The sequence below is a fragment of the Hemitrygon akajei genome, chromosome 8, assembly GCF_048418815.1.
Source record: "Hemitrygon akajei chromosome 8, sHemAka1.3, whole genome shotgun sequence".
Lineage (NCBI taxonomy): Eukaryota > Metazoa > Chordata > Chondrichthyes > Myliobatiformes > Dasyatidae > Hemitrygon > Hemitrygon akajei.
This window is the reverse complement of record NC_133131.1, coordinates 80222280-80250191: the sequence shown is the minus strand read 5'-3', so window position 1 is coordinate 80250191 and position 27912 is coordinate 80222280.

The window sequence follows — 27912 nt, the reverse complement described above, 5'->3', positions numbered from 1 at the left end:
ACCAATTATCAGCCTACCATCCTCCCCTCCATGCAATACAGCCCTCACCAATTATCAGCCTACCATCCTCCCCTCCATGTAATACAGCCCTCACCAATTATCAGCCTACCATCCTCCCCTCCATGCAATACAGCCCTCACCAATTATCAGCCTACCATCCTCCCCTCCATGCAATACAGCCCTCACCAATTATCAGCCTACCATCCTCCCCTCCATGTAATACAGCCCTCACCAATTATCAGCCTACCATCCTCCCCTCCATGCAATACAGCCCTCACCAATTATCAGCCTACCATCCTCCCCTCCATGCAATACAGCCCTCACCAATTATCAGCCTACCATCCTCCCCTCCATGTAATACAGCACTCACCAATTATCAACAGCCTCCCCTATCTTAAGCCAAAAACTGAGAATGGACTCAATGAAATAAAGACGGTCATATTGTGCATGGCCATACTGGGCTGAGAGATGTGTAATGAGATGGCTAACGTGGCTGCTCGGTCACTGCCCACCACTGCGAGTGCTAGCATTGCATGTTGTGCCAAGTTCAAAAATGATGATCAGTCTGCTTAGCCTCTTCTTGCATGGCAAACCCCACTGTTGAAGGGATCAATGTGGAAAACCTTTCTCTTTCACAGGCATATTCAAACTTGAGTAGCAAGAACAGAACTGTACACAAATTGAAATTATTAAATAAACCAGAAATTAATGGCAATCATGAGGTTACTAGATTCAATAAAACTCACCTGGTTCACATGTCCTTGAGGAAGGGAAGTCTGTTATCCTTACCTGGTCTGGCCTGCGTCGGACTCGAAATTCACCAGTGTGAATGTCCTAACTGCCTCGTCCATTCATAGATCATTAAAGACGGTACAGTAAATGCTGGCATTGTCAAGGGGTACTCAGAACCCAGCTGCAAGCTGGCATCTGACCATTGCATCATCTTTTACTGTCTATTTCGCCACAGTGTTAAGTAAGGACACCCAAGAAATGAGTGTAATCTGTAGTGACGTCTTGGATCACATGCATAATACGAGATGGAGGGGGAGAAGTGGAAAATCACTGAGCAAGCACTGACAGCCTGTACCTATGGTAAGAAATCACAGAAGGCCTTGTAAACATATCTGCCCTGTTTTTAGCCACTAGCGAAGTTCTAGAAGACTGGAGGGTGGCTAATGTTTTCTATTATTCAAGAAAGGTAGCAAGGACAGATTAGGGAACTACAGAGCAGTGACCGTGACTTCAGTTGTAGGGGAAATTACTAGAGGTGATTTTCAGAGGTACTATCTTCCATGATGTGGATAATGAAGGCTAGGACAGCAGTAGACAGCATAACTCTATGCACAGGAGGTCATGTCTGATGAATGTTTGAGGTTTTTTTAAGAGGTAATTAAGGGGATAGATGAAAGTAGGAGAGTGGATTTTGCCTAAGTAACTCTCGCTTCGCCTAGTGGCTTAATAGAGGGGATGATAGCCCCCAGCCCGGCCGAACAAGAAATCTCGTTTGGGTGGATGCTGCGCGATGTGTCCCCTGTTACAAATCAGTTACCCCGAAATAACAAACAGTAAACAATATGTGATTAAACGATTGAGCTTTTTAATTGTTAATTTGATTATATGTTTAGTAAAGAAACAAAAAAAAAAGAAAAAGGGCCCGTTCTCACAAAACAGTCTATTGCGCAAGCTTGGAGCTCACAGGTAAGGGTCGCTCGTCGACTATCAATCTCCTCCGATCGTTGCTGACCTTCGGACCCTCGCTCCAGGTCCACTCCATCCAGCAGTCTACCAACTCTCTCCATTTACATCTTCTCTCCTCATCTCTCCCCTGCAAAAGACCCACAAATTCCCGGCTCCCAGACATACAAGAAAGAACAACATCCCACTCATTGGTTAACATGCCCCATTATCTCTAGTCATAACCCAGACATTGCTGCTACAGAGAAACCATTACCTCAGCAGTGGAACATTACAGAGAAGCCATTACATTGGCAATGAAACCTTTACACTCTCCCCCCACCAAATTTAGTCATCTCCTAGTGACGTTGAGGTAATTCGCCAACCCTTCCTGCAGAACACGAAGTCCAATCCAGGTACACGAGGCAGTGACATAACTCCCCAGAACAGTAGGCGTCAAACTCTGCTCAGCTGGTGCTATGTAGGCCAGCCTATCCAGTGATCTTCTAATTCTCTGAGAACTCCGCATGCCCTCACCTAACTCTTCAGGTTCAGACACGACTGGGGATACTTCCTGTCTACCTGGCGAGACCTCCCTCGACCTATCACTCATGCCCACCTGCAACTCAGACCCCACTGTCTCGAGGCCAAGTCCCGCTTCATCCCCTGCAGAGTCCCACTGCAACCCAGTCTGCCCACAAAATCACCCCCCCTCCCAACTTCACCTGACACAGCGGGAGAAGGGCTGGGAGTCTCTTCCTCAGTCACTGGGGAGTTAGCAAAAGGCGGCTTACACCAACGTCCAGGTCCTCATCCTCCGAATCAGTCTCCCTTTCATGGGTGAGGGCCGGCCTGACCTCTCCCGCATGTGGGCCCTGCAGTCGTTCCACGTTTCCGCAGAGTCCTCTTACTAGGTGTAGGCTCCATGTTGGGCTCTGGGTCTACCTGAACCTCTTGTCCCAAGGGCAGCAGGTGGTTCCGATGGAGAATTCTGACAGGCCAATTCCTATAACATCTCCTTTCACCCTAAAATGGTAGGTTTGGCATTTGACTTTCCACCACATCGGATGTAGCCACCCAGCAGTCAGCCAACTTGTGTTTCCCAGGTAGCCCCAAATTCCTTATGAGGACCTGGTCTCTCGGCAGGAGTTGGGAGAACCTCACCTTTTGACCATACCTCCTCTTATTTCCTTGATTCTGCTTGGCAGCTGCAACCCCAGCTAATTCATAAGTCCTTTTCAGCTCTCTTCTCATGGCAGAAACACACTTCAGATAAGTCTTTGGTGGTAAGTCACCCTCGTCAGTCCCAAAACAAAGGTCAATGGGCAACCTCACCTCGCTCCCAAATATCAGATAATATGTTGAGCACCCAGTAGCTTCATTTCGTGTACAGTTGTAACAATGAACCAGATGCCCAATATGTTGACTCCACCTGCTCTTCTTGCTGATCTCCAGGGTCCCAAACATGTCTAGCAAGGTCCGAATAAACCTCTCTGGCTTGGGCGCAATTCTCCGATATTTCTCAGGCAGAACCAGCTGGCAACACTGAGGTCGGTCTGGGGGTGACGTTACCCGGTCTAAGATCTGGTTCTTCAACTCAAAATGAGGCCATTCTCACAATAATAGAGGCACCGATGCATGCTTCATCTTCTTCACCTGACCCATGTCCCTCTTTTCGACCGCTGCCCAAATGGTACCGATGCCCGGATCATCTCACTGAGCAGCTGCCACTTCCCCAGGACTCAATTCCGGCAGCCGATTTGTCTTCAGAACAGTCAGGTTACAGTAAACTTGGGGAATGGCATCATCAGAAGCTTCCAAATGATCCTTCCCCTCCTTTCCCTCTGCCTTCATGGTGATGGCAAACTGACACAGGGCCTTCACCCCAGGGGCAGGAACGCTCTCCCACTCCTCACCCCTGACCAGTCCCTCATGCGCCAGCCGGGACAAGGCATCAGCATCAATGTTCCTGCTTCCCGGCCGGTACTTCAGGCTGAAATCACAGGCAGACAATGCCACCAACCACCGATGGCCTATGGCATCCAGTTTTGCCAAGGTCAGGATATAAGTTAGGGGGTTGTTGTCCGTCCTCACCTCAAACGTGGCCCTGTAGAGCTAGTCACTAAGCTTATCCACCACCGCCCATTTCAACGGCAGAAATTCCAACTTGTGTGTGGGATAGTTTTTTTCGGAGGGCAACAGACTCCAACTGACAAATGCAACGGGCCTCAACCCAGTGTCCTGATCCTGATACACGATGCCCCCAAACCCTCTCAGCTGGCATCCGTGTGCTGTACATACAGCAATCGGGGGTCTGCAAAAGCCAGCACAGGCACGTGGGTCAGCAACTCCTTCAACGATTGAAAGGCCTCCTCACATTTTGCATCCCACCTCGGTCCAAAGGGCTCTGATGGGCTAAGATAGTCTCCACCGTCCTGTCCTTTTTCCCCTCCCTTTCTCCCCCAAGGAAGGGTAACTGCACAGAAGCTGATCCAACAGGTGACACACTTTTGTGTAGCCTTTCATGAACCTCCGATAGTAACCACAGAACCCAAGGAACAAGCACAGAGCAGCCACAGACTGGGGTCTTGGCCAAATGGTGACTGACTCTATCTTATCTGGATTGGTGGCTGCTCCATCTCATGAGACTATGTGCCCAACATAGCTAACAGATGTTTGGCAGAACTGGCACTTGTCCAGGGAAAGGTTTAACCCTTCAGCTTTCAGGTGGCCCAGCACCTTCAGCAGCCTTGCTTCATGTTCTTTCAAGGGGGATCCAAATATTATGATGTCGTCCTCATACCTCAAACAAGTTCATATTCCCCACCATCTTCTCCATGACCCGCTGGAAGGTTGCAGGAGCTCCCGAGATGCCCTGGGGCATCTTTTCGAACTGGAGAAATCCTCCCAGGGAACATATAAATGCCGTTTTCTCTTTGTCGACCTCACTCATGGGGATCTGGTAATATCCACTCCTCAAGTCCAGCACACTGAACCACCTCGCACCACTCAGGCAGGCCAGTGAGTCTTCAATCCTCGGGACAGTATACTGGTCAGGGATGGTGTGCCTGTTCAGAGTCCTATAGTCAACACACATCCATACCTTCCCATTCTTCTTTCGGGTCACTACTATTGGGGACACATAGGGGCTTCAGGACTCGGTGATGATCCCAGCTTCCTTGAACTTACACAAGTGCTGCTGAATGTCCTCCGCCTCTGCAGGGGCCAGTTGCCGAGACCTTTCTCTAAACGGGGTATCCTTGGTCACCCGGATAGTATGACAAGTGCTCTTAGAACAACCCACATCAAACTCACCAGTGGAAAAGACACTTTCCAGCTTCAATATCTTCTCTACCAAACTCCTCTTCCAGCCCACAGGATCCAGGGAGTCCCCGAAGTTGAATGACTCAGCGGTCAACTTCCCCCTTTTTCCAATAGATTCTCCCCGGTGTGTCTCACAAGGACACTAGACATTACCGTCAAAGGAACAAATGAGCCAGGAGCATTCCCTCACTTGAAGGTGACCTCCCTCTTCGTAATGTTCCTGACGATCACTCGCATCCTGCTCGCCTGTACAACCGAGGGCTTCTGCAGTTTGGACCTCATCAGTCGCCCAGCAGTAAATCCCACCTCCCCCTGCTGGTCTTCTGGAGCGTCCACTAAGAGGGCCTCGCCCTCAAGCACTCCGTGAAATTTGGGGGTCCCCATCACTCTAGCTACTTCCCCAGGCCGTACCACCATTGGCTTCGAGTGGGTGAACCACACAGTCCCTCAATTCAGTATCCAGCCTAATGCAGCCACACACTTCCTTAAAAGCAGCTCGAAAAACCGGGTGCATGGACAATGTTCCCAGAAAGCTCTTGCCAACCTTCTCCTTGCAGGCCCCCATGAGCCTTCTCACAAGAGGGGTGTTGGTCCCCACCAGAACTGAAACACCGCCCTTCTCAACAGGGCCCGGACAAACCAGCACTGATGCATCTAGGACATCAGACACTCCCACATCGGCCTCCGAGAACTCCAGTTTCACTGACAAATAACTGTTGTACGGATAATCACTGGCACTAAGCCCCCAGATCTCCAGTGCCCTGAATGGGGTCAATGGTAAATGCTTCAGATACCGGTTGTAAAACAAACTATACAACAACGTGACCTGCGACACAGTGTCGAGTATGGCTTTAGCATAAATACCCTCTATCCGTAGCGACACACTGGAGCATGGTCCCACTAACCCTTCAGGAATTGGGAGTTTTGCCTTCGGGGGTTCCTTGGCACATTGCTGGGACCGTGTTTCCCCAGAGACACCAGGCCGTTCCCTCACTGGGTCTCCTTGCTGAGGTACCTGGGGGCTCACTTTCCCTCTGGTGTGACACCTGTTACCAGCACCCTCCGCATTGTTCGTCCCCTTGGGGAATGCGCCCCCCCCCCATCAGCTCCATCATATGGGGGGGGGGGGTCACACCCGCTGATAACAGTCGAGACATCTCTGTTCTCATCTCTGCCACAATCTCCTCTACCGCACCCTGGGGGAAGGCTGTCTGTGGTCACTTCACTGCAGGGGACCACTACCAAGGACTGTACCATGCTGACTGAGTCCTCCTGCGCCTCCGACACGTTCTCCTCCTCCCGTACCTCTCCGATCAGCTCAACAAAAGATGGGGGGGGGGGGCGCGTCTTGCAAGACTATCGGAGACCCTGAACAATCAGATCATGGGACTGGGCATCCTTGGCTATCTGGTCCATTCTTAACTGATCCAACTCAGCCTTCTGAATGACTCCTCTGTGCTGCAAGCAATTTAGTTGCCTCTCCAGCCAAAAAATATAAGCAGAAAGCTTCTCCCCCTTCTGCAGACGCATGTTCTGAAACCCCACCATGAGCTCCATTGGGCTTCCTGTCGGGCCAAAAGCATTGTCCAGTGCTTGCAGATAACTGTTTGTCAGATTGGAGGCCGGTGACTAGTGGTGTGCCTCAGGGATCTGTTCTGGGTCCAATGTTGTTTGTCATATACATTAATGATCTGGATGATGGGGTGGTAAACTGGATTAGTAAGTATGCAGATGATACTAAGATAGGTGGCGTTGTGGATAATGAAGTAGGTTTTCAAAGCTTGCAGAGAGATTTAGGCCAGTTAGAAGAGTGGGCTGAAAGATGGCAGATGGAGTTTAATTCTGATAAGTGTGAGGTGCTACATTTTGGTAGGAACAATCCAAATAGGACATACATGGTAAATGGTAGGGCATTGAAGAATGCAATAGAACAGAGTGATCTAGGAATAATGGTGTGTAGCTCCCTGAGGGTGGAATCCCATGTGGATAGGGTGGTGAAGAAAGCTTATGGTATGCTGGCCTTTATAAATCAGAGCATTGAGTATAGGAGTTGGGATGTAACGTTAAAATTGTACAAGGCATTGATAAGGCCAAATTTGGAGTAGTGTGTACAGTTCTGGTCACCAAATTATAGGCGAGATGTCAACAAAGTACAGAGATTTACTAGAATGTCCCTCCCCACAGATCTCCCACCTGGCACTTATCCCTGCAAGCGTAAGTGCTACACCTGTCCCTACACCTCCTCTCTTACCACCATTCAGGGCCCAAACAGTCCTTCCAGGTGAACACTTCACTTGTAAGTCTGTTGGGGTAATCTATTGCATACGGTGCGGCCTCCTCTACATTGGCGAGACCCGACACAGTTTGGGGGACTGCTTCATCGAACACCTACGCTCCGTCCACCACAACAGACAGGATGTCCCAGTTGCCACTCACTTCAACTCTCCTTCACATTCCCATTTGGATATGTCCATACATGGCCTCCTCTATTGCCATGATGAGGCCAAACTTCGGTTGGAGGAACAACAACTCATCTACCGTCTGGGTGGTCTCCAGCCCCTCGGTATGAACATCGAATTCTCCAACTTCCGGTAATTTCCTCCCTCTCCCTTCCCCCATCCCACCTTCACTCTGTCTCTTCTTCTAGCTGCCTATCACCTCTCATGACTCTGCCTTCTCCTACTACCCATAGTGTTTTCCCCTTAGATTTCTTCTTCACCTCTCTTGCCTATCACCTCCCTGCTTCCCCTCCCCCACCCCTTGATCTTTCCTCTGATTGGTTTTCCACCCTCCACCACCTTCTTTATAGGGCCCCTGCCCCCTCCTTCTTTAGTCCTGATGAAGGGTCTCGACCCGAAACGTTGACTGCTCCTTTCAGTGTATGCTGCCCAACCTGCTGAGTTCATCCAGCTTTTTAGTAAGTCTTGATTTAACCACAGCATCTGCAGTGCACTTTGTGTTTACTAGAATGTTACCTGGGTTTCAGCACCTAAGTTACAGGGAAAGGTTAAACAGGTTAGGTCTTTATTCTTTGGAGCATAAAAGGTTGAGGGGGTCTTGATAGTTATTTAAAATTATGAGAGGGATAGATAGAGTTGACGTGGATAGGCTTTTTCCATTGAGAGTAGGGGAGATTCAAACAAGAGGACATGAGTTGAGAGTCAAGGGGCAAAAGTTTAGGGGAAACACGAGGGGGAACTTCTTTACTCAGAGAGTGGTAGCTGTGTGGAATGAGCTTCCAGTAGAAGTGGTAGAGGCAGGTTCGATATTGTCATTTAAAAAAAAAATTGTATAGGTATATGGACAGGAAAGAAATGGAGGGTTATGGGCTGAGTGCAGGTCGGTGGGACCAGGTGAGAGTAAGCGTTCAGCACGGACTAGAAGGGCCGAGGTGGCCCGTTTCCATGCTGTGATTGTTATATAGTTATAACCATACCACAACCTGATAGCTCTCACAATGTCAGCAGCCCGCCCAGTCAAACTTTCAACCAACCTGTGTCGCTTTACATCATCAGAGCACTGCCACTCATCTAACAATTGAGCGGTCTGCTCGCCCAAGTCTCATACTCCTCTTCTTCTTTAGGGGTGGGCATTATCCCAGAGAATAGGCAGAGCCTGCCATAGCTGGGATTTCGAACCTGATTTTTCCATTTATTCGCCGGAGAGGTAAGGATGGATACTACCTCAGAAATCTCAATCTTCACTGGTGAACATGGACCAATTAGACTTTCCAAATTCGACCACTCTTTCCCCTCACTCCTCAGAAATGAGAGAACCCTGTTTTTGAAATCTCCACCCCCAGCTACCGCTACGCCAGCGCTGGTCTGCATTAAAATGAGAGCTGCGCCCACCACTTCATTAAACTTCTGTTCACAAGTGCAATTTTAACAGTACTTAATAGGCGAATTAACAATTCACCCGGAGTATGAATATCTATCCCACTGGCTCAATGCTAGGGGTAACCACACAGAATCCAACAGAATCAATCCCAAACGTAGCCCCCACAATTGTAACTCTCGCTTCGGCTAGCAGTTTAATATAGGGGACGATGGCCCCAGGCCCTGCCAAACTTAAGAAATCTCATTTGGGTGGACGCTGCATGATGTGCCCCCCGTTACAAATCAGTAGCCCGAAATAACAAACAGTACACAATATGCAATTAAATGATTGAGCTTTATAATTCTTAATTTGACTATATGATTAGTAAAGAAACAAAAAAAAGATAAAGGGCCCATTCTCATGAAACAGTCTAATGCGCAAACGTTGGATCTCACCGATTAGGCCGTTCGTCCACCATCGACCTCCGATCGTCGCTGACCTTCAGACCCTTGCTCCAGGTCCACTCCGTCCGAGGTCTACCAACTCTCTCCATTCGCATCTTCTCTCCTCATCTCTCCCCGGCAAAAGAACCGTGAATTCCCGGTTCCCAGACGCACAACATCCTGCTCATTGGCTAGCATGTCCTGTTATCTCAACTCATAGCCCAAACAGCAGTGGAACATTACAGAGAAGTCATGACATTAGCTGTGAAACCTTACAGTGTGTTACAACTATATGGACTTAAGTAAGGCCTTTGACAAGGCCCTACACGGCAGGCTGACTTGGAAGGTTAGGTTGCATGGGATTCAGCGAGTGAAGCCACCTGCTTCACCCTTCCTTTCCAATCCTGATGAAGGGTCTCCGCCTGAAATGTCAACTCTTTATTCCTTTCCAGAGATGCTGCCTGACCTGCTGAGTTCTTCGAGCATATTGTATGTTTTACACATACATGTTCCCTTACCTTTTGTTAATGGGCTTGCACTTCTGTTCAATACAAAGCAATAATGCCGATTTTCTTTATTGCAGGATATATTCATTACCGTGCAGGAGTACCACAAATTAAAAAAGTTGGAGTTTGAAGGAATAAAGGGAAATATGCTAAGTGGACACATTTCTCAAATGAGTCATGGGTTCTTGGAATGCTGTTTCAATTTTCAATCTCTCATTATTGCAGTAGGAAGTTCCCACCTGTGACAAGAGGGCAACAATTATACCAGTGCCAAAGAAGAGCAGGGTGAGCTGCCTTAATGACTATCGTCCAGCACCACTCACATCTATGGTGACGCTGAAACTTTGGTTATGACTGGTATTAACTCCTGTCTCAGCAAGGACCTGCACCCACTACAATTTCACTGCCACCACAATAGGTCTACTGCAGATGCGATTTCATTGGCTCTTCACGTTGCCTTGGGTCACCTGGACAGTACAGATACCTATGTCAGGGTGCTGCTTATTGACTGCAGCTCAGCATTTAAATACAATCATTCCTACCGTTCTGATCAAAAAGCTCCAGAACTTGGGCCTCGGTACCTTCCTCTGCAACTGGTCCTTGACCTCCTAACTGAAAGACCACAATCTGTGCGGGTTGGAAATAACATCTTCATCCCTCTGACAATCAACGCTGGCACACCTCAGGGATGTGTGCTTAGCTCTCTGCGCTACTCTCTCTACAGCCATGTCTATGTGGCCAGGCATGGCTCAAATGCCATCCGTAAATTTGCTGATGATACAACCTTTGTTGGCAGAGTTTCAGATGGTGATGAGGGGATGTACAGGAGCAAGACTTATTAGCTAGTTGAGTGGTGTTGCAGCAACAACCTTGCACTCATTGTCCATAAGAGCAAAGAGAGATTGTGGTCCTCAGAAAGGGTAAGACGAGGGAACACACACCAGTCCTTATAGAGGGATCAGAAGTGGAAAGAGTGAGCAACTTCAGGTTCCTGGGTAGCTCTGAGAATCTATCCTGGACCCAACATATTGATGCAGCTGCAAAGAAGGCATGACAGTAGTTATATTTCATTAGATTTGGTAAGACACCAAAGACACTCGCAAATTTCTACAGATGTACAGTGGGCAACATCACTGTCTGGTATGGGAGGGCTACTGCACAGAATTGAAATAAGCTGTAGAGAGTTGTAAACTCAGTCTGCTCCATCATGGGAACTGGTCTCTGTAGTATCTGGGACATCTTCAAGGGTTGATGCCTCTAAAAGGTGGCATCCATCATAAGGACCCTCATCACCCAGGTCATGCCTTGTTCTCCTTGCTACCACCAGGAAGGAGGTACAGGAGCCTGAAGGCACACTCTCAGTGATTCAGGAACAGCTTCTTCCCCTCTGACATCAGATTTCTGAATGGACATTGAACCCATGATCACTGCCTCACTACTTACTTATTTCAATTTTTGCACTACTTATTTAATTTAACTATATATATATATTTACTGTAACTCTCATTTTTTCTCTATTATCAGGTACTGCTGCTGCAAAGACAAGAAGTTTCACGACATATGGGAGTGGTATTAAACCTGACTCTGATTCTGACCCTTAGAATTACAATGCACAGAACAAGTTGCCATAGTCGGATTGGACAGAGTTAGAGTGGTGAGGCTTTGGCTCTTTGACACTTCAGTGAAGAGAGGCTTCAGTCAGAGAAGGCAAAAAAGAAAAGCTCTAGATAAAGGGTTATTTTCCCCTTCCCTTGTTTACATCTGCTCAGTTAGGACAGTAGAGATGTCAGGCAGGATAGCTGAATGCTCCTCTTGTGGAATGTGGAAAGGCAGGGAGACCTCCAGTGTCCCTGATGACTACAACTGCAAGAAGGTGAAGCTTCTAACAAACCGCATTAAGGAATTGGAGCTGGAACTGGGTGAACTGTTGATCAGTCAGGAGGCTGAGGGGGTGATAGTGTTACAAACCCCATAACTGGGTCACTTACCAGCAAAGATGGAGAGGTCCGTGAAGTCTGATGATACTATTTTTAACAGTATTTATTAGTAAAAAGACACAAAAATAATATCAATTCAAACATACAGATAATATACGTCGTCAATACTAAATCTGAAAGTGCGGGTATAATAATAATCAATGAGAAATAAGCTCTATCGTTGTCTAGGGGATAATGTATTGTCCGATGGAAATATAAAAGTCACTCAGTTCACGCAGGCTTCAGCCTTTGGGGACCGCTGGGTTTGCAATTGTTGGAGAGAGAGAGATTTTGAGAAAAGAAACTTGCCGGCTTTCCTTGATCTGATCTTGATCCGTATTCGTCCTTTAGCGAGGCCGTTCCATGGAGGACCTGTCATCCAGGCAAGGATGGACACACACACAAGTCCCCACTGGTCTCATACGTTTCTCCTGGTGTGTCTGAAGGGGTTGTTCCCCAGACCCTCTTTTATCCTTACTCACAGGGTCTCAGATGTCAATCAGGTTGGGATGATGCAATCCCTTAACCAGCCCACTCTGGTCATTCCCTGAGGGGCTTCAATGAATAGTACAGTACTCAATACACAATTCCGTCTCCAAGAGACAATGGCCGTTATCCGTGGCTTTGTCTTGCTGAGGGGCCAGGACACATTCCAAAACCTTGAGGATTCTCTCTCATTTCCTGGGTCCAAGACCCGAATTAATAGTGATCTTGTGATTCTCAAGAAGGAGGGGGCGACTTTGTACCCTTCGGCCCCTCAGAGTTGTGGCACATTCGTAACAATAGACAGGACATTTAGAGAGGTAGTTACACCCAAGGTGCAGGACACATGAAACCAGCTAACAGGAAGGGGAAAGGGGTTATGGAGCCAATGCAGAGTATCGCTGTGGCTATCTCCCTCAACAGGTATATCACTTTGGATACTGTTGGGGGGTGGGGTATGACCTAACAGAGGAAAGCCATAGCGGTTGTGTCCCTGGCACTGAATCTGCCTCTGTGACTCAGCAGGGAAGGAGGAGAAGAGGTATGCTGTGGTGATAGGGATTTGTTAGCTAGTGGAATGGACAGGAGAAACGGTGGGCAAGAGCGAGATATTCAGATGTATGTTGCCTCTTGGGTGCAAGGGTCTGGGATATCTCAGCATTCTTAGTGCGACATGAATGGCCAGAGGTTGTGGACAACATGGGTACCAATGACATGGGTAGGAAGAGTGATGAAGTTCCGCATAGGGAGTTCATGGAGTTAGAGGGCAGGAGTTAAAGGGCAGGAGATCCAGGGTTGTGATCTCCCGATTGCTACCCATGCTACGTGCTAGAGAAGTCAGAATTAGGAAGATTATATAGTTTAACATGTGGCTAAGGAATTGGTGTGGGGAGGGAGGGCATAAGACTTTTAAATCATTGGGCTCTCTTTCAGGAAAGGTGGGACCTGTACGACAGGGATGGTTTGTACTTGAACTGGAAGGGGACTAAAATCCTAGTGGGAAGGTTTGTTAATGGTACATGGTGGGGTTTAAACTAGAGTTGCAGGGGGATGGAAACCAGAGTGCCAGAACAGTTAGTGGGGAGGTTGTGGAGACAGAAGTTGGTAAGACCTCAGACAAAGTTAGAAATCAAAAGGTTGAACATGGAGTGACTGGAGTCCTTAGCTGCATATATTTCAATGCAACAAGTATCATAGGAAAGGCGAATGAGCTAAGGGCATGGATCAACACCTGGAATTATGACTTGGTAGCGATTAGCGGTGCTTGGTGCAGGAAGGGCAGGACAGGTGGCTCAATATTCCAGGGTTCTGTTACTTTAGACGTGACAGGGAGGGAGGGATTAAAGGAGGAGGGGTGTTGTTACTAGTCAGGGAAAATGTCATGGCAGTGCTCCATCTGCACAGCCTGAAGAACTCATCTAGTGAGGTGTTATGGGTGGAATTGAGAAATAAGAAAGTTATGACCACCACATTAATTGGGCTATATTACAGACCATCCAACAGACCTAGGGATTTAGAGGAACAAATTTATAAAGAGATCGCAGACTGTTGCAAGAAACATAAGGCTGTTATAGTAAATGATTTTAACTTTTCACATATTGACTAGGGATTCCATACTATAAGAGGACTTGGTGGGATAAAGTTTGTCATATATGTTCAGGAAGGTTTCCTTAATCAGTACATAGATCCCAATGGGAGAGCATACAATACTGGATCTGCTATTAGGGAATGAGACAGGTCAGATGACAGAAGTTAGTGTAGGGGAACACTTTGCATCCAGTGACCGAAATACCATTTGTTTCAAGTAAATATGCAAAAAGATAAGCCTGGTCTATGGGCTGAGATTCTAAATTGGAGCAAGGCCAATTTTGATGGTATCAGAAATGATCTGGCAAGTGTGGATTGGGACAGGCAGTTTTCTAGCAAACATGTACTTGGTAAGTGGGAGACCTTTAAAAATGAAACTTTGAGAGTACCTGTATGTGCCTGTCAGAATAAAAGGGAAAGATAACAGATTTAGGGAACTTTGGTTTTCAAGAGATATTGAGGCTCCGGTTAAGAGAAAAATGGATGTGCATAACAGGTATAAGCAAGCAGGAACAAGTAGGGTGAGAAGAAATCAGGAAGGCTAAAAGAAAGTATGAAGTTGCTCTAGAAGACAAGGTGAAGGAGAACACTACATGCCTCTACAGATATGTTCAGAGCAAAAGGATTGCCAGAGACAAAGTTGGTTCTTTGGAAGACCAGAATGGTAATCCCTGTGTGGAGCCAAAAGAGATGAGGGAGATCTTAAATGAATTCTTTGCATCTGTATTTACTCAGGAGAAGGACACATGATCTATAGAAGTAAGGAAAAGTAGCATCAACTTCAGGGACCCCATACAGATTGCAAAGGAGGAGCTGTTTGCTATCCTGAGGCAAATCCGGGTACATAAATCCCCTGGTCCTGACAGGATGTTCCTTCAGACCTTACAGGAGACAAGTGCACGAATTGCCAGGGCTGTAGCAGAGATATTTAAATTATCCTTAGTGACAGGGGAGGTACCAGAAGATTGGAGGATAGCCAATGTTGTTCTGCTGTTTAAGAAAGGCTCTAAACAAGAACCAGGAAATGATAGACCCATGAGTCTGATATCAGTTCTGGGGAAGTTATTAATAGGTATTCTAGAGGATCAGATATATAAATATTTGGGCAGACATAGACTGATTAAGGATAGTCACTATGGCTTCATGCATGGTAGGACATATCTAACTAATCTTATAGAGTTTTTCAAGGAAGTTACCAGGAAAGTGGAAGAAGGCAAGGCAGTGGATGTTGTCTACATGGACTTTAGTAAGACAGTAAGGAAGACTATCATGGTTTGCAGGACGACCTGCATCAGCTAGAACGTTGGGCTGAAAAATGGAATTTCATGCAGACATATGTGAGGTTTTGCACTTTGATAGGACCAACCAGCATAGGTCTTACACAGTGAAAGGGAGGGCACTGAAGAGTGTGGTAGAACAAAATGATCTGGGAATACAGGTACATAATTCATTGAAAGTGGCATCACAGGTAGATAGGGTCATAAAGAAAGCTTTTGGCACATTGGCCTTCTTAAATCAAAGTATTGAGTACAGGAGATGGGATGTTATGTTGAAGTTGTATAAGGCATTGGTGAGGTCTAATTTGGATTACATGTGCAGTTTTGGTCACCTACCTATAGGACTGATTAAAACAAGGTTGAAAGAATATAGAGAAAATTAACAAGGATGTTGCTGGGTCTGGAGGACCTGAGTTATAAGGAAAGACTGAATAGGTTAGGACTGTAGTCTTTAAAATGTAGAAGATTGTGAGGAGATTTGATAGAGGTGTACAAAATAAGGAACAGTATGCAAGCAGGCTTTTTCCACTGAAGTTGGGTGGGACTATAGCCAGAGGTCATAGGTCAAGGGTGAAAGGTGAGAAGTCTCTCACTCAAAGGGTCGTGAAAGTGTGGAATGAGCTGCCAGCACAAGTGGTGCATGCAAGCTTAATTTCATCGTTCAAGAGAAGTTTTGATAGGTACATGGATGGTAGGGGTATTGAGGGCCATGGTCCCAGTGCGGGTCAGTTTAAATGGTTTGGCATGAACTGGATAGGCTGAAGGTCCTGCTTCTGTGCTGTACTTCTTTATGACTCCAAGAGATTCCTTGTTGTTTTCCTTCGTTATTCTTTAGTAAAGTGAAACTGTAGTCTTCAGAAGTCCATAGTGCTGGTGTTCCTTAGAGTTCTCCTGATCTGTCATGATACCTGAGACTGGTTAAATCCTCCAAAAAAAAAATTGTGATTTTCTGCAGTAGAACTTCAAGTGAGGAAAGAAATGTTGTTGTTTCATAGAACCCATTAATAATTACCCGGTCTTTTGGAAACCTGGACACAATGAAGAATTCTTTTCCTATTCACATGGAAAGCAGCTCTCTGTTTAGTTAGCTTCATTAATGTATTTGACGAAGATCTGGAGTCCAAGTGAACTGATGGTGAAAATACCTCCTGAGGTAACTTGAAAGGACTCTTGAAATTCTAAGCTGACCCAACAAGTCTCTAGTAGTGATATCTTTGTAGTTGAAGCTATCTAGGTTGTTTTACTTCTGTAATTAGTCTCAAAGGGTTCCCTAAAAGCTTACCAAGAAAGTTTATGGCAAGTGCAAAGATCTGATCTGTTTGTAATGTAACAGCATTGTCTTTAGACCTGGAGACGTAACAGACTAGGAACTTGGGGAATTCAAAGAGTTGAGCAGCATCATCGATAGTGGTGGTTGGGGAGGGTGGCGAGAGGGGCTTGAAATTGATGATACTTTGCATTTACATTAAAATTATTCATCAATCCTGAAACATGATCTCATACCAATATGATGACAAATGTTCTGCCCTCCCTCCAGAGATGCTGAGTTCTTCCAGTGGATTATTTGCTGTTTCATCCTCAGTCTTTTTATTCTTTGCACCTTAAGTAAAAGACCTATACAGGTGCAATCATTGCAAACCTATACTGACAGGTTTTGATGCCTTATCCCCTGTAAGGAAATAGGTTTCTGGATGAGCTTTGAATGCAAGGAGTGGATACAATGAAATGCTGCTGCAAGGAATTAGATTTTGCATCTGTGCTGATTTAAATGTGATGAACATTAAATTACTATAGAAGGGATTCACTAAATGCAAGTCCAATTCATATTGGAGATTGGAGAAGTGCTTGATTGTCAAAATGGTCAAGTAATTCACATTTTTTCAGGATAATGTACTTGTGATAGCATCAAGATATATATTTAGCTGCAGCCATCTTATGAAAGATCAATAGCATCACTAATATTGGAGCTTGCATTCCTATTTGAATCTTCGATAATGTTTTGTTTAACAAGACATGTTTGCAGGGCAAGAAAATGAGAGGTGTTAAGTATTTAAGGCAATAATTCTATATACATGGATAAAATCAGGAATTGTGACTCCACAGAAAATGGAACACAGGAATAGGTTCTTCATCCCTCAATGTCTGTGCCAACCATGATGTACTTCGGCTGCACCTGCACTATATTCCTCAATTCCCCAGCTGTTCATGTGCCTGTTTAAATGCCTCTCTAACGCTGCTACACTATCTGCTTCCTTCACCTAATGGCACATTTCAGGTATCTACCACTCTACATTAATTTTAAAAAAAAGTATTGTAAATCTCTTTAAACTTTCCCCCACTTAACTTAAAGCTATGCCCTCCAATATTTGACATTTCCACTCTGGGGAGAAATGCCCCAAATACCCTTTCTTTGCCTCTTTTAGTGTTATATACTTGTATCAGATTGTCCTTCAGCCTTTGAAGCAGCAGAGAAAAGGGTTTTGTTAGCTAATAGTGTGTCATCCAGGAGGACTTTAAACTGTGGTCACTCATTTTGAAGTGGCTATACCAAACTTCTGCATTAATATTTGAGTAATATTGTAAATACGTTGTTTGATTAAGCATTTTTTGTTGTTTACATAATTCATTAGTGGTAGCTGTGTGGAACCAGCTTCCAATAGAAGTGGTAGAGGCAGGTTCGATTTTGTCATTTAAAAAAAATTGGATAAGTATATGGACTGGAAAGGAATGGAGGGTTATGGGCTGAGTGCAGGTAGGTGGGATTAGGTGAGAGTAAGCGTTCGGCACAGACTAGAAGGGCCGAGATGGCCTGTTTCTGTGCTGTAATTGTTATATGTTATGTATGTTATATGTAAGAAGTATGTGAATGGCATACATCATTATGCCACAACGCCATTCGCGTGTGCCTCACTAAAGAAAAACTAAATATACACCCATCCCAGTTCCTGGTTCCCGGTTTTTCAATTAATTTTTGGAGTTACAAAACAGTGGGGGTGAGACAGTTTTAAAATTAACCCCAGATGACTACCTATCTGTTGAAGTGCAGCATGTTTTCTTTTCTTCGGAAGGAGAGAGAGAGAAGTTCGAGTTTAAAAAAAAAGCACAGCATGTTTCATCTTAGGGAGGGGAGAGAGACGTTCGAGTTAAAAAGAAAGCAGATAATGGATGAAATTTACAGATTCATAAACAGTGAGTACCAGATGATAATAATAATAAATTTTAAAGAAAGCACAATTAGCTGGCTACTTTGGAAAGCTAGATACATTCAGATGTGCAATGGATAACTGGATAATGCATTCTAAATGAATTGAGCAGTATTTTGAAGCAAGTGAAATACCCAATGAAAAGTGAGTGCCAGTGTTACTGAGTGCAAAAGGTGGAAAAGTATACAGTTTGCTTGGAAGTTTAACTGTGCCAACCAAACCAGCCGAAATGAGCTTTTCTGATACTGTGAATGTAATTCTGGAACTTTTAGAAACAAAACCATAATTGATTGCAGAATGCTTTAGGTATCATAAGCAAAATCAAAAGGAAGGAAAATCCATATCAGCATATGTGGCTGAATTGAAGAGATTTCTGAACGTTGTCAGTTCAGTAATGAGCTTAATGATACGCAGAGAGATCGTTTAATATGTGGAATCTTACAAGAAACACTCAAAGATTAGTGGCATTCACATCTGGTGACCAAGAAAGTTACAAGAGGTCCAGGTACAATCTCTGGAAAACCATCTCATGGGGGAAGTGGCAAGTCCGGATGAAACTTGAAGCATGAAGGATGCTTGACAGTTGTGGCAGGGCGTGAATACTGTCAACTCTTATAAAGTTGAATCAAGCGACGTAGGGCTTTGCTTCCAAATGAGCTCAATGCCTTCTATACTCAAAATGACTGTCGAAACATGGAGGAACTCCTACTGCCCACAAAGGTCCTATGATTTCAGTCACTCAGGCCAATGTCCAAACAAGCCTTTAGGAGGGTGAACCCATGAAAAGAATCCAGCACAGACAGGGTAACTGGTCAAGTACTTGAAGACCTGAGCTGATCAACTGGCTGGAGTCTTCACTGAAATCTTCAATCTCTTGTTTTGATACTATCCATCTGCTTCAAGCAGGCTTCAATTATACCGGTGCCCAAGAAGAATGTGGTAACCTGCCTCACTGATTATCATCCTGCGACTATTACATCCACAGTAATGAAGTGCTTTGAGAGGTTGCTGATGAAACATATTAATGCCTACCTGAGAAACGATGTGGATCTGCTCCGATTTGCCTACCAGCACAACAGGCCCACAGTAGATGCCATCTCATTGGCTCTTCACTCAAGCTTGCAACATCCGGACAGCAAAGCTGCATATATCAGGATGCTCTTTATCAACTACAGCTCAGCATTCAATACCATCATCCACTCAAAACTAATCAATAAGCTTCTAGACCTTGGCCTCCATACCTCCTTGTGAAATTAGATCCTCAGTTTCCTTACTTTCAGATCCTAGTTCAGTTCAGGTTGGCAACAACATCTCCTCCATGATCTCCATCAGCACAGGTGCACCACAAGCCTATGCTTATCCCCTGCTCTACTTGTTTTACACTTGTGACTGTGTGGCTAAGCACAGCTCCAATGCCATTTTCAAGTTTGCAGATGGCACCACTGTCGTAGGTATGTCGCATCCGGAATTATTTCTGGGTAGCAGACGATTTCCTTCCACGCCGCTCTGACTTATTGGGAAATAGCGTACTAGGCAAGTTAAGCAGTGGTCCTGATGAAGGGTCTCGGCCCGAAATGTCGACAGTGCTTCTCCTTATAGATGCTGCCTGGCCTGCTGCGTTCCACCAGCATTTTGCGTGACTGGCTTGCCATTGCCTTCTGCCAGGTGAGGTTTTTTTAAGAGATCACCAGCTCTTAATGGGAGTTGGTTGGATTCGAAATCGGGACCTCACGCCCCGAAGTCCTGCGCTGATGCCACTACGCCACCAGCCGGCTGTCGTAGGCCAAATCAAAATTGGTGATGACCCAGTATGTAGGAGGGAGATTGAAAATCTGGCTGAGTGGTGCCATACCTACAAACTCTTACTCAATCTCAGCAAGACCAATGAGCTGATTATTGACTTTAGGAGAAGGAAATGATGTCCATGAGCCAGTCCTCATCAGAAGTGGAGAGGGTCAGCAACTCTAAATTCCCTTGTGTTTTAATTTCAGAGGATCTGTCCTGGGCTCAGCATGTAAATGCAATTACAAAAAAAAGCACAACAGCTCCTCTACTTCCTTAGGAGTTTGCGAATATTCGGCATGATATCTAAAACTTTAACAAATTTCTATAGTAGTATAGTGGACTTCATTACAGCCTGAGATGGAAACACCTAAGCCCTTGAATGGGAAAATCACCAAAGAGTAGTGGATAAGGCCCATCATAGGCAATAGTCTCCCCACCATTGAGCGCTTCTACATGAACAGCTGTTGCAGGAAAGCAGCATCCATAATCAGGGACCCCCACCACTCAGGACATGCTCTCTTTTCACTGCTGCCATCAGAAAGAAAGCACAGGAGCCTCAGGACTCACACCATCAGGTTCAGGAACAATTAATGCCCCTGAACTATCAGGCTCTTGAACCAAAGTGGTTAACTTGACTTGCCCCATCATTGAAATGTTTTCACAACCAATGGACTCACTTTCAAGGACTTGTCATCTCATGTTCTTCATATTTATTGCATTTATTTATTACTACTGTTTCTGTCTTTGTTCTTGCACAGTTCTTTGACTTCTGCACTCTGCTTCAACGTCCAAGTCGGGCAGTCTTTCATTGATTCTGTTATGGTTACTATTCTTTAGATTTATTGAGTTTGTCCACAAGAAAATGAATCTCAGGGTTGTATTTGGTGACATATATGCACTTTGATAATAAATTTACTTTGAACTTTGAACTTCAAACTGTTCCAAACTGAAGCACAACTCACATTAAGAAGAGCAGTTGAAATTGCTGTATCAATGGAAACAGCAAACAGAGGTGTAATTGAGGTACAGCCAGGAATGAAATAGAGCATGAACAAGATTGCAACATTTAAATAGAAACCTGTCTGGCCAAACAAAACTGTGTTACCATTGGGGGTAGGAACTCACATACACCAGACTAGAGAAGGTTTAAAGATGAAATTTGTAGAAAATGCAACGAAGTAGGACACACATAAAAAGCTTGTAAATAGACTGCACAGAGAAGAAGAAAAGATAAAGCATCAAGTTTCAGTTTCAAAAAAAGAACTAATCTGTATTTTGTTGATGAAAAATCTGATCTGAGTGACACAGGACTACATAGCTTGAGATTTACAATGCAAAAACTAACTATAGACCAGCAATTAGGCTGACAGCAGAAAAGAATGGCAAATGAATTAAAATGGAATTGTACACTTCCTCAGCTGTTTCTGTCATTCCACAAAATGTTTGAATACTTCAAAGATACTACTGCTCCTCATCTTTTTAATTCTCATTCTTTTTGTCAACTCACAAACCCTTTGTTTAACTCATCCATGATTTAAAGTAAATGATCCCTTGGTCTTTTGGGGGAAGGGGGAAAAACAATATCATTGACATCGAAACAGGTCCTTCAACAGAGATTGTATGTAGACTCAACCTGCAAATTAACCTTCAGGACTCCCAAGTCCCATTGCGCCTCAGTGTTTTGTATTTTCTCTCCACTTAGAAAATAATCTGCTCTTTCTTTTCTTCCATCAAAGTGCATGACAATACACCACCTGACACCAATTTTTTCCCTTGCAATACTTTTAATCTTAGTATATCTATAGAATCTGTAGGATTTTCCTTTACCTTGTCTGTTTGGGCAAGCTTATCTTCTTTTAGCCGCTTTGATTTCTTTCATTCCTGGGATAATTCTTGTGAACCCCCTCTGGACCCTCTTGAATGCCAGCACATCCGTTCATAGATAAAGGGCTAAAAACTGCTGACAACCCTCCAAGTACAGTCTGAACAATGCCTTCAAGGCCTCAGCATTACTTCCTTACTTTTCTATTACAGTCCTCTCAAAATGAATGCAAACATTGCATTTTCCTTTCTTACCATCAACTCAATCTGCAGGTTAACCTTTAGAAAATCCTGTACAAGGTCCAGAGTCATATTGTACCTCTTGTTTTTGAATTTTCTTCCTATTTAGAAAATGGTCCTTCTACCAAAGTTCATGACCATGCACTTCTCTACACTATATTCCACCCGCCAATTCTTTGTCCATTTTCCTAATTCCTTCTGAAGACACCTTGCTTCCTTAACACTACCTGCCCCTCCACCTACCTTTGTTTTGCCATCCAAATAATTGACATATAATGTGAAAGGAAGCAGTCCCAACACCAGTCCCTGTGAAACACCACTGGTAGCCAACCCGAATAGGTTCTTTATATTCCCACTTTTCACCTCCTTGTCAGCCAATCTTCTATCCATGCTGGAATCCCTCCTGTAATACCATGGGCTTTTATTAAGTGGCTTCATGTACAGCAACTTGTTAAAGGCCTTTCTAAAAACCAAAGTAAACAACATCCACTGATTCTCCTTTGTCTATCCTGCCTGTTATTTTCCTCAAAGAATTCCAACAGATTTGTCAGGCAATATTTCCCTCTAAGGAACCGTACTGACTTCAGCCTCTTTTGATCATGTGCCTCCAAGTACCCTGAAACCTCATCCTTAATAATGGACTTCAATACATTTCCAACCACTGAAGTCAGGATAACCAGCATATGATTTCAATTCTCCTGCCTCCTTCCTTTCTTAAAGAGTGAAGTAACATTTGCAATTTTCCAATCCTCTTAAACCCATTTCCAGAATCTAGTGATTCTTGAAAGATCATTACTAACGCCTCCACAATCTCTTCACCTACCTCCTTCAGAACTCTGGGGTAAAGTTGATCTTGCCATGTGACTTATTTACCTTCAGACCTTTCAGCTTCTTAAGCACCTTTTCTTTACTAATAGCAACAACACTTACATCTGTCTCCTGACACTTTCAAAGTTCCGGCATCCTCCTAGTGTCTTCCACAGTGAAGGCTGTCACAAAATACTTAGTAAGTTAATCCATGATATCTTTGTCCCCCATTACTACCTCCCAGAAGCTGTAGCCATTTCTGTTCTGCCGTCATCCCTGCTCGTGTCCCCTTTAGCCAGGTGCACTCTCATGCTGCTGTAATTCCCTTTACTGCCATGTAATACTGATACATCTGACTTTAGCTTCTCCCTCTCAAACTGCAGGTAAGTTCTATCATTTATAATCACTGCTTCCTAAGGCTCCCTTTACCTTGAGCTCCCTAATCATACTCTAGAACCTAGAGTATGTCACCACCTTTGAAGGATTTGATTTTCTTTTTTACTATCAGAACCCCTCTGTCTACTTGCCTGTTCTTTTGATACAGTGTGTATCCTGAGATGTTAAGCTCCTAACTATTTGACTCAGCGATGCCTGCAACATAATACCTGCCAGTGTCTAACTGCACTACCTTTTTCTGTATACTGTGCTCATTCAAATATAACAGCTTCAGTTCTGTATCCATCACCCTTTTAGATTTTGGCCCCTTTGGCCAACACGTTAACTGATCTTACTGACTGCAATTTTGCCCTGTCATCTGCCTGCCCTTCCTCACAGTCTCACTACTCACTGCATCTAGTTGTATACTAACTGCCCTGTCCTCAGCCTTGTACTACATTTCCCACACCCCCGCCAAATTAGTTTAAACCCTCGCCAATAGCTCTAGCAAACCTGCCCGCAAGGATATTGGTCCCTCTTGTGTTTAGGTGCAGCTCGTCCTTTTTGTACTGGTCACACCTTCCCCTAAAGGGATCCCAATGATCCAAAAATCTGAAACCCTGAACCCTGTACCAATTCCTCAGCCACACATTTATTTGCCAAATCACAAACAAGAAAAAATCTGGAAATCCAAGCAACACACACAAAACACTGGAGGAACTCAGCAGGCCAGGCAGCATCGATGGAAAATAGTACAGTCGATGTTTCAGGCTGAAGCCCTTCAGCAGGACTTTCATCCTATTCTTACCCTCACCGGTGCAAATACTTACATGATCATCACTTCAAAAAGATAAGTTTAATATATATTTAAAATTTGCAATTCAGGCTTCTAATACATTTTAAAGTTTTAGGTAAGTCTCCTTTTTATGATCTCTGATCTCCTGTCACAATTTGCTAAGAGAGCAGGCTTGGTGAATATTTGACCCTGCACAGGGCTCAGTAGATGCAGGTGTGAAACCAAACATGGCTAAACTGTTGAATGGGATAACCATAAAGTGGCCTGGTAAACTGAATAAAACTATTCATTTTCAGTATCTCCGTTCATATTGGATGTGGAATTGAGCAGGAAATTCACCCTCTGTTTTTCGTGCCTAATGTAGCAGTGGCTGCATTATACACCGCTTTTGAATACAGTTCTATTGACTTCAGTAGACCCAAACTGTAGAAGTGAAGCAAACCACACACCTACAATTAGTGTATGTGTACACATTTGACAGGACAGCAAAGGATTTTTAAAAGAAATTCTAAAAGATACATTGGGTATGTTTTATTCCTTTGAAGGTAGATGCTTGCAAGCCCAGCTCTTGTTGCCCCATGGCTTATTAGAATAATAAGGTGCAGTGAAAGACCATAAAGGCTTTTCTGGGCAAGAATGGGCTGAGTTAATTTCACTCCTCAGTTTAGAGCTGCAGGCTATGGATCTTGAAGTGCTCGTCTGTACATCAGGATGGCACCATGGCATAACTAATTGCTCTTCTCCATTACAGTGAGACACTCATTCGATCCTGATCCTGGTGTGGTTTGCACATTCTCCTTCTGATTACATGGGTTCCCTCTGGGTGCGTTGGTTTCCAATCACATCCCATGATACTGGGGTGTGAGGTGGGTGGGGGTGGTGGCTGGTGTAGTTGATGGGAATGAAGGCAGATTTTAAAAAATGTACTTAATGTAGGATTAAGTGAGTAAATGATGGTCGACTTGGAGTTGGTGGGCTAAATGGCCTGTTTCCATTCTGGATGACTCTATGGTGAGGAGCAGTTTGTGAACATAAAGTCGTAGGGCTATACAGCGTGGAAACAGGCTGCTCAACCGAACTCATTCATGCCATCTAAGACGTCTACCTGACATAGTTTCACTCACCTTGTTTGCAACTTTCCTAAACGTGTATCTATACCAAAGTATTTCAGATATTGTAATTGTACCGTCTCTACCACTTTTTTTGGCATCTTGTTCCACATCCCCACCACCGTCCTTCTCAATCAGGACCCTTTTGAATCTTCCCCTCTCACTCCAAACCTATGTCCTCTAGTTTTAGATTTTCCTACTCTGGGAAAAAGGCTGACTATCCACAATGTTTATATCCTTCATAATATTAGAAACCTTTATAGTCACTACTCAACCTCCTTAACTCCAGGTAAAACAGTCCCAGTTTATCCCATCTCTTCCTACAGTTGTAACTCAAGACCTCTAATGTCAGCAACATATTTATGAATCTATTCTGCACCCACGCTAGCTCAATCATATCCTCCCTGTAGCATGAGAAACAAAACTGCAGACTAACTCTGTGCAGTCTCACCAATGTCTTGTATATCTCTAACATGATGTCCCAATTCTTGTACTCATTGTCACAACTGATGAAGACAAGAATGCCCTATTTCTTCTTCACCACCTTGTCTACTACTTCTGCAGCTGTCAGGAAACTATGCACTTGTACCTTCTGGTCTTCCGGTTTTATGACCTTCTGTAGGGTCCTGACATTCACTGTGGACAGCTTGCTCTGGTTTGATTTCCCAAAATGCATCACCTTGCACTTGTTCAGGTTAAATGGGATCTGCCATACCTTTGACTACATTCCCAATTTATCGTTATCCTATTGTAACCTTAGACAATCTTCTTCACACTCCATCACACCAATTTTGGTGGTATCTGCATACTTATTAATCATACCACCTACATTCTCATCGAAATCGTTAATCTATATGACAAAGAACAGGAAACCCAGCACTGATTTAGGCAGCAAGCAACTGCAATCTGAACAAATGCTCACCCTACCACCACCTTCTGACGCCTCCCACCAGATCAATTTAATATCCAATTGGCTAGTTCACCCTGGATCCAAAAGTGGCCAATAAAGCTTTCAACCTCCATGTTTTTGTTGTGGGTGTAATTCTATTTGTAGGCCTTTGTATTTTGATCTGAATTTTTCTTTCCACTCAATATTCTTTATGTTGTGTCTGTACAACTACTTATCAATTAAATAAAAGCATAGATGTGGGAGAAGAGGTTAACTGGGATATTCACATTGTGGGGGGTGGGGGGGAGAGAGAGATAATATAAATATTATATATCAATGCACCTAGGTAAGTTATCAAACCATATATAGTGCTAAGGAGAATAATTGCTCTAAAACAAATAGTTCCATACATTGCACTTTACATCCTGTAGATTGTTTAAGGGGCACAGGATGAAATTTAGTGATCATGGATGTTACCAGTTTATTAACTTGTGAAATATTTTAAATGGCATTAAAATATTATTCACAAAGCCAATGTGCCAAAAGATCTCTTTACATCCCTATCAACCTGTTGATGAAACATGGCCCTGTATTCCTAGATCCCTTTGTTCTACCACACCCTTAGTGTCCTACCATCCACTGTGTAAGACCTACCCAATTTGGTCCTAACATAGTGCAACACCTCACACTTGTCTACATTTCATTCCATCTGCCATTTTTCCAGCTGATGCAGATCCCCCTGCAAGCCATGATCGTCTTCCTCGCAGTCCACTACACCTCCAATCTTGGTGTCATCTGTAAATTTGCTGATCCAGTTAACCACATTATCATCCAGATCATTGATATAGATGACAATCAACAAAGGACCCAGCATGGATCTCTGTAGCACTCCATTAATCACAGCCACAGGCAACCCATCTACAACCGCACTTTGGCTTCTCCAACAAAGCCAATGTTAATATATTATGTACAAATATACATACATATCAAACTGTTGCTATATATATAAAGTTTTAAAAAGAAGTAATTCAATTATATATTACATGAGTTTGCTCTTCTCTTTGAATTCTCAGAAGGATCTGGGTTTATGTCCCACTCCAGAAACTTGGGCTTGAAAATGTACATTAATTCTTCACTGTTCTACTTTGGGAGTGGTGTACCCATTCAAAGTGTAAAGAGCTTGAATAGGTGTAAATTTGACACCAGTGTTTTAAGTAAATATTACCTTTATTGACCTGGCAAATATTTTTCTTTGGAGGTGAAAAACATAAAGCACCTGATCACATTGCTCTTTATGATTTCTTGCTGTGTACAATGTCACTGTCTGAATGCCTTTGTACAATAATGGCTACAGTCCAGAAGTTTGTCTTTAAAGTGTTTTTGGTAATTCTAGATATCATCAAAATCATTATGTGAGTGCAGCTCTTTGTTTTCATTGTATAGTATATTATTTATGAGAACTGTATTCTTGGGAAATGTTGTCTCCTCATATTAGCTATCAAGGATATTATCAACAAGTTGCTGCACTGAAGTCAACCTTTTCCTTATGTGAAGCTCTGCAGTCTCCATCGAGGTGCTGACTCAAATTTACTTGTTATTTAGTTTCATAGGGATGAAGATTAGAAGATTAAAGATTAAGATAAACTTTATTTCAAAGTTCAAAGTACATTTATTATCAAAGTAGGTATACTATACACAACCTTGAAATACGTCTCCTTACAGGCAGACACAGAGCAAAAAAAACCCCAATTGACCGTATTAAAAAAGTAGAAAACTGTCAGACATCCAAAGTGCAGAG